The following is a 7628-nucleotide window of genomic DNA, read 5'->3' on the forward strand; positions in this document are numbered from 1 at the left end:
GAGCGGCGGCCATCTTAATGAGTAACCAACAGACTGCCAGTGACACTGTCACTGCAGCCTGTGCTGCCTGGCTGAGCCCACAGCTGATCCATCCAGCGCCCGCACGGAGGGGCGCCGCGCCCGCGGGCGCACAGTAAAGATGATCTCCGACTCCTGATTCCGCCTGTGGACTGGCCTGCCAGAGTGCCAGTACTTTGTCCAGTTTTAAAGATGGCCGCCGCGCTGTCGCGGCGGCCATCTTAATGAGTCATTCGTAGACTGCCAGTGACACTGTCACTGCTGTGCTGCCTGGCTGAGCCGACAGGTAAACTGTCAAGCGCCCGCACGGAGGGCAATTATTAATGAGTTTTTTTTAACTGAATCTGTGCCGGTCGCCAGGCGCCCATGTTGCTATGGCGCCCTGTGCGACCGCACACCCCTAAGGCCGGCCCTGTAAAAAATGACAGCTTATAACATTTCTAACTATTTCCATATTGAAGATGAGATACTAAAGGTAATTCAGCAGATCAGTCATGGACATCCACTGCTGGATGTAACTCTTATCAGCTCATTCATAAAGGGTGTTGTTCATGAAAAATGGATTCTGCAGAAAACACCTGTACCATCTTCTATATGTTATATGGGAAAAGATAGTGCAGCCTAGTCCTAACCCTGATAAGTTATGGACAGGCTGACAGTCTTCTAGGAAAGAAGATATTGAGCCTTTGCACACCTTTAGGGCCTGTGCACATGATTTTCAGGTCCGGATCAGGTGCGGAGCTGCAGATGCGGTGCTACTCATGCAGTGTGTTTTTGGTCCGGATGCTGACAGTACAGGCAATACATTATGTCTGTGGCTAATGCTGCCTGGAGATTCCTCCCTCCCCCCAGTTGTGTCTGCAACTACATTTTTTTTCAGTAATGGATGTTGCACAGTCTTGCACACTGCCTGCAGCAGCCAGCTGGGGAGAACAAAGAGGGAGGGGGGTGGTGGGTTGTCATATATGGACAGAGGGGACAAGAGCACCATATATTGAAAAGGGAAATCTACCTGCAGCATATTAACCCCCACATAAGACAAACTTTATTTGGGTTACATGACCAGCATACAGTTAGTGAACATACAAGATGCATACATTTGTAATTTTTTTTTGCTTAGATGCATTGCGTTTTTGCCACGTTCGTGTGTTTCCTGACCGGACAAAATGTGACATGCAGTATTTTTCCTGTCGTAACCTGAACGGACTGCGCACGTGAGAACTGTAGCCCATAAAACACATAGGGATACATTGGGATGCATTTTTAGTGCAGGAGCGTACGGATCAGGTCAGCACAGAAAACAGACGTCGTGTGAACAGGCCCTGACATTTACCAAACATTCAATGCAGATGAATCCTCCATGTGCATGTGTTTTGTATGAAAATGATGAATGCACCACCAGTGAATGATTGGTGAAAGTCACAGCCACTGCTTTATAAATATGTCCCTTAGTGTCAATAGAAATAGTGGCTTGGATTTGTTTAATCGCTGCAATGAATTGGACTTGCCTTGCTTTTTTCCCAGTGGATTGAGGAATACAAAACAATGTCACTTGAAGGTTAATACTCAGCAAAGCTCAAAGAAAAATGAAGAAGCAGCAATGGGTTTGGAAAAAAGGAATTTGCATGACACTTATCTAGAAGACAAAAAAAGGCCTGTATCTGAGAATGATCGAGTAAAAACTGTCAAAACCCAGTTAAAAAGTAAAGTACTTACTAATAGTGTAATATTGAAATCCTTTAAGACACCTGCAGACTTTTAGCTCAACCCTAAATATATGATTCTAAATGGTTCATGTTGCAAGTAAAATGCATAATTGCAGCACCTTGTCTAAACTCTGTCTCTGCGCACTATTAAAGCTGAACGCCAGACAGTTATAAAAGATGCAAATGAATGCAGCTCTGTAATAAATAATACATCATTAAATGCAGGCAGAGTAAACACCGGAATTTGACCTGGTATCAGGCCCTTGCAGTCTCTGCATACGAAGTAGCAGCACAAAGAGCCAATCATTTTATGTGCTGATAAGAAGAATGCTGATAGGAAGAGAAAGCAGAATGACAGAAAGATGACCTCATTACTGTGCTGCTTCTTCTTTCATTGTCCAGGAACAGGCTGCAGCTGGCACAGAACAACCTTGGTTCAAAGGAAGAGGGTTGATTGATGGTGGCTCAGGGATGTCAATCGCTGAGTTTTTTGGCACCCCTTCAACACTGCGGTGCCCACGTGGAAAGGAGAACATGGTGCTGAACCCACAGCCAACTGAAAACAGATGCCAGCCCAGCCTAGTACACAGTCGCCTCCCCCTCCATCCATTAGCAGCGACTGCGGCTCTGTTTCAGCTGCAGGTGAGGAACAATCTTGTGACTTCCTCTCACCATGCAGCCTTTACTCGCCGGAGTAGCTGAGGGATTCCCACCACCAGAAGGCCTTGTTGGGAGTGCTAGACACTCACCTAAAGACTGTGCTCTCCTCCCTACCTACCAAGGCAGATCTAGACTCCCACACGGAACACATTACTAGCCTACTGAGACAGGAACATTCATACTGGAATCAGAGAGGTCGGATCTGGTAAGGAGGCTTGCTCACCTCGAATCTGCTCATGCTGAGACCGCTATTAGCTCTGCGACTTCATCAGGAAACCGCAGTTGCCACAATAACCTTAAGATCAGTGGTATTCCAGGGGCCACATGAGGCGCAGACTTGAAAGCTGCCATGCTTGTGATCTTTATTTCCCTCCTAGACTACCCGCCAACTGCGGAGATTGAAGTGGATAGGGTACACAGAGTACAAGCTTACCAGATTCCACTGTTCCCTGTGCAGGGTATACTTCTTCAGAATTAAAGAGGTAATCCTTTGGGGGCTGCCTGGACCAGAGGTCCAATTGATTTAGATGGAGCTTCCATTCAGGTCTTACTGGACCTATCTTGCCTGGACTCTTCAAATGCGTCGCCTTTTGAAGCCTCTGTTGGAAAAGCTATGACAGCCCGGAGCAACTAAGCGATGGGAATGCCCATTTAATCTACAGATCCGAAAAGATGATTCTACATTTGTGCTCCACACCCCATCTCAACTCCCAGACCTGTTCCAATTTCTAGGGGTGTCCCCTGTCAAATCCCAGATTGGATTATACCTATCCTCCCTTCTTCTGCATCTCCCCTGCCCCATTGAGAGGGGAGGAACAAGTACAGGAGGCCACTAGATAGATGCAGAAACATCAAACCTGACTTCGGGGAGGCGTAAGACTTTTACTCCCAGTTACATGCCTTGTTCCCAATTACTTACCGGTGTTATATGTTTTTGCTGCTCACTTCTCTAGATACACTTTGTTCCCATTTTATCCTCACTCTCCTACATTCTATTTATCTGAGGAATCTCTCAACTGAACTTTGCTATCCTTCCTCGCCCTTCCAAATTACACCCCCTCCCCCGCACTCTATTGTCATATATGGCATCCGTGGGGCCTGTTATACCATTAATTGGGCCCGGTTTACCTAGCTGCTATCACTACGTGCCTTCTTAGTTGCTTTTACTTCATCATCCTTATTTTCAGATTATTATCCTCAGTTTAGACCCGGCTGGAGACACCCTGTAAGAACTGCTATTATATCTCATTCATGTTACCCTGCTCAGGTATTTATACTTACCATGCTATACATATCTGTGTTATTTCACTTTGGATGTTAATTTATCTTATTTTGCTGTGAGGTTTCTTGAACCCCTTATGCCAACAGGTTGCGCCTCGGGCTGATTTGGTTGCCTTGAATAGAGGTCATGGCGTTGCTTCCTTATACCCCCAGTGTAATAATAGATGTGGAGCTGCACCGCGACTCCCACCAGTCATTTGCTTTAAGATTCGGCAATCCAGTGAACTTGGTCTTCCCGTTCCTATTCACTGGGTTCCTGGTGTTTGTTTTCTCCTCAGTTACAACACATGATTGAGACCTTGAAGGAGTTTATTGTTTATAATGTAGTCTCCATTGCTTTAAGCTCTCACCCCTTTCATTTTACTGTTCTTGTATAGAGTTACTCGACACTTCGCCCCTACCTAGTTCCACTCTCCTGACACCACTCACCTTGAGGGAGGTCATGGACAGTGGATTGAGTTACTTTTGGGCCCATTGACCTAGACCCCTACAGGTAGGGCACTGTTTCTTCTGACACTCTTCTTGCTCGGATTTTCCCTCTTCCTCCAACTATTCTTCCTCTCTTCCCCCTGTCTCCTCCGGAATAGGAACTTGTATTGTGGACTGCTGCATGTTCATACTCTCAATGTTTTAACACCCTGCCTCCCTCTGCTATGGATCAGATCAAATTTGTCTCTTATAAAGTCAGGGGTCTCAACTCCCCAAAAAAGAAAGCCTGCATGCTCCGCAAACGGTGGAATTTGTGTGTTCACATTTTTATACAGGAAACCCATTTTTTGCACTTGCTCTCACCCGAAATTTTCCAACTTTCGCTATCCATTCTCTTATCAAAGCTCTAACCCTCTCAATAAGTTGACAAGGGTGAACCTCCTATTCCCCAGATCTCTAAATTGGATGTTGCAGTCAATGCCTGGAGGACTGTCAATCCTGACACTTGAGACTTCCTATATTACTTGGCAGTTCATCAATCCTATTCTCACATGAATTACTTTTTTGTGTCTCAGTCATCACTGCGCTTAACCTCTTCAGCTATGATCGAAACACGCACTATATCCGATCATGCTCCAATCACAATCTCTCTTCAGTTTGGACCATCTACTCCCAAACCATGGTACTGGAAGTTAAATGAATCCCTTATACAAGAAGGACCTCTTAGAGAGGAATTCAATTTCACTATTTCCCGTGCCTTCTCCAACAATGCATCTCCTGAAGTTTCTTCCTTGGTGCTCTGTGAAACACACAAGTGGATCATGAGAAGACATTTCATCCCTTAGGGAGCAGCCCTAAAGAAAGCCAGGATTTTAGATTCTTCCTGAAAATATCACTTGCACTGCAGCAGAGCTGAATGCTCTACGTGATGAGCAGCTCAGCTCATGCTAGACAAAGTGAAATGTCGAATATCCTGACGCTATGCACTTTTATTCTGTCTATTGTTACAGATGGGTGCTTGAAGCTCCTTAAATCCACACATTCTCAGATCCACGACTACATATGTGCCTCCAGTCTCCCCACACTTTCTCAGTCAGCATCAAACCTTCTTGAAGCCCCAATTTCAGAAGGATTTCACAAAGCAGTTCAATCTTTGAAGCCTGGTAAAGCTCCTGGCCCTGATAGGTACTCCTGTGGCCATTAAAAAGCCTTTGTCTCTGTGCTAGCCCCTCAGCATTTAAATCTATTTGATCTGGTGCTTCCCTTTTACTTACTGGACTCTCTTCATGTACACATTACTAGAATTCCTAAACCAGGAAAAGATGCCACGCAATGCACCCATTATAGGCCAATCTCCTTACTAAATATTGATTTAAAGATTTATGCGAAGACCCTTTTAGACTGCCTACTCCCCCATGTGGCCACCTTGATACACACAGACCAGGTTGCCCTCTTTTCTAACTGGGAGGCTGAAGACAACACTACCAGAGTCTTAAATGCCATCCATCCATCTTGCATCCGTAACCTCCCTTTGTGCCTTCTCTCCACTGATGTAGAGAAGGTATTTGATAGGGTCAGTTGGCCTTTTCTCACCAAGACTCTTGAACACATTAGCTTAGAACCACACGAGGAGCTGGTTAGTGTATAGGCGCCTAATAATCCAACCCTACGGCAGCAGTAAGAGTCAATGAAGCATTATCCCCCTGCTTTCCGTTACAAAATGATGCCAGGCAAGGGTGCCCCCTTTCATCATTGCTATGCATTTTAACCCCCGAAACCATCCCTCAGACTTGTCCGTCAAAATCCTGATCTCAGTTCTTCTGACTTGAACATCTCAGCATAAAGCAGAGGCTTACATAGATAACTTATTATTTTGTGGCCAAACCAGAAATATCTTTCCCTAACCTGTTGATGGAACTTCATAAGTACAGACAACTAATATTAAAATAAATTTCCAAAAATCTTAAGCCCTCAATATCACTGATCCTACTCTGAGCCTAGAGATACTCAAATTGAAATTCAACTTCAAATGGGTGGCAGACCACATTCCTTAAGGTGCCCACACACCTTGTGATAATCGCGGGAAATCCCGCGATCGTACGATTATCGTAAGGTGTGTGGAAGCCGTGCGACCTCTACTACTGTAAGGTCGCACGACTTTTCTCTTACAAACATGTTCGAAAACCCACCAAGCATCGTACAATTTTCGGCGGGTGTGTAGCATGTTCGTAAGATAAAAGCACACTGCCCGTTCGGCATTGCGGTCATGTGTGCCCAGCTTTAGTTAGGTACCAAAATCACTCCCATCTGCAAAATCTGTACGAGACAAATTGTATTGCCTTACTTTGTACCATTAGGATGGATCTACGTAAGTGACATTAGGACACTTGGTTTGGCAGAAATGCCATACTTAGGATGAACATTTTGCCACGTTTACTTAATTTCAAACCCAGATTTCTCATGAAATTTCAAATAGATTTCTATAATTTTGCATGGGCCCAAAAACCTCCTAGATTGGATTAGTGTCTTCTTTCATACTTCAAACTACACGGTGAAATGGGGTTCCCAGATCCTGTTCAATAGGCCAACGCGCCTTGCTAGGGTGTTAGAATGGCGCAGACACTCAGGCAATAAATTACAGTTCGCCCCTGAACAAGCGTCCACTCCGCTTCCCTTAACTGGTTACTCTGGCTTTCAAAACTGCACCTTAAACCACTGTATGCCCACCCTACTATAAGGCCCTACCTTGAAAGTGGCTCACTCCACTGACCTCGTATTTGTTCCAAATGATGTTGCCACGAGCATGACTCCTGTACTAGGGAGTCCTAAACTTTTTTTTTATCTCGCAACAAAGATCCACCACTTTCTGAACTCTCTTCCATGAGGAATCCCCCCTGTCCCGATGGAAGCTATTACAGTTGTCTCATTGTTTGACCACTTTAAGCAAGATTGTGACTGCTCCTATCCCGTTACTCCATTTGAAAAGCGATGTAAAGACAAAGGCGCGATTCATCATACCCTTTCTTAGTTACTCCCTCCTAAACTGCCCCCCAAACCAGTATTGCCCACCTTTCCTTTTGAAGTTTTACAGACCAGGTTCATCCCAGAACAGAGAGATAATTTGTATTTTTCACATCACTTCCATCAGACTTCAAGAGACTGGATATGAAACTTTGACTCGATGGTACTGTACCTTCAAACTCATTCATATCATGTACTCACAGATACCTGCTTGCTGCTGGAGATGTGCACAGGAGGGCACACCTTCATATTTGTTGGCATTTCCCATTTCTAAGGCCCTTTTAGGAAAAAGTCAGCGGTTATATTTATAGAATAACTGACATCCACCTTGGTGTCCAACCAGCTGCTTTTACATCTATTTTCCCTATCTTGGGGTAGATACAAATGCTCCTTGCTCATCCTGCTGGTGAATGCGGCTAGGGCTTGTAGTCCCTCACTCTGGAGATGGTAGACCCCTAACCATACAGATGTGGTTTCCAAAAAGCACAAATTGAATTCATGGGTGACTTTTAC

The sequence above is a fragment of the Nanorana parkeri genome, unplaced genomic scaffold, assembly GCF_000935625.1.
Source record: "Nanorana parkeri isolate BGI_ZX_2015 unplaced genomic scaffold, ASM93562v1 scaffold783, whole genome shotgun sequence".
NCBI classification, from domain to species: Eukaryota; Metazoa; Chordata; class Amphibia; order Anura; family Dicroglossidae; genus Nanorana; species Nanorana parkeri.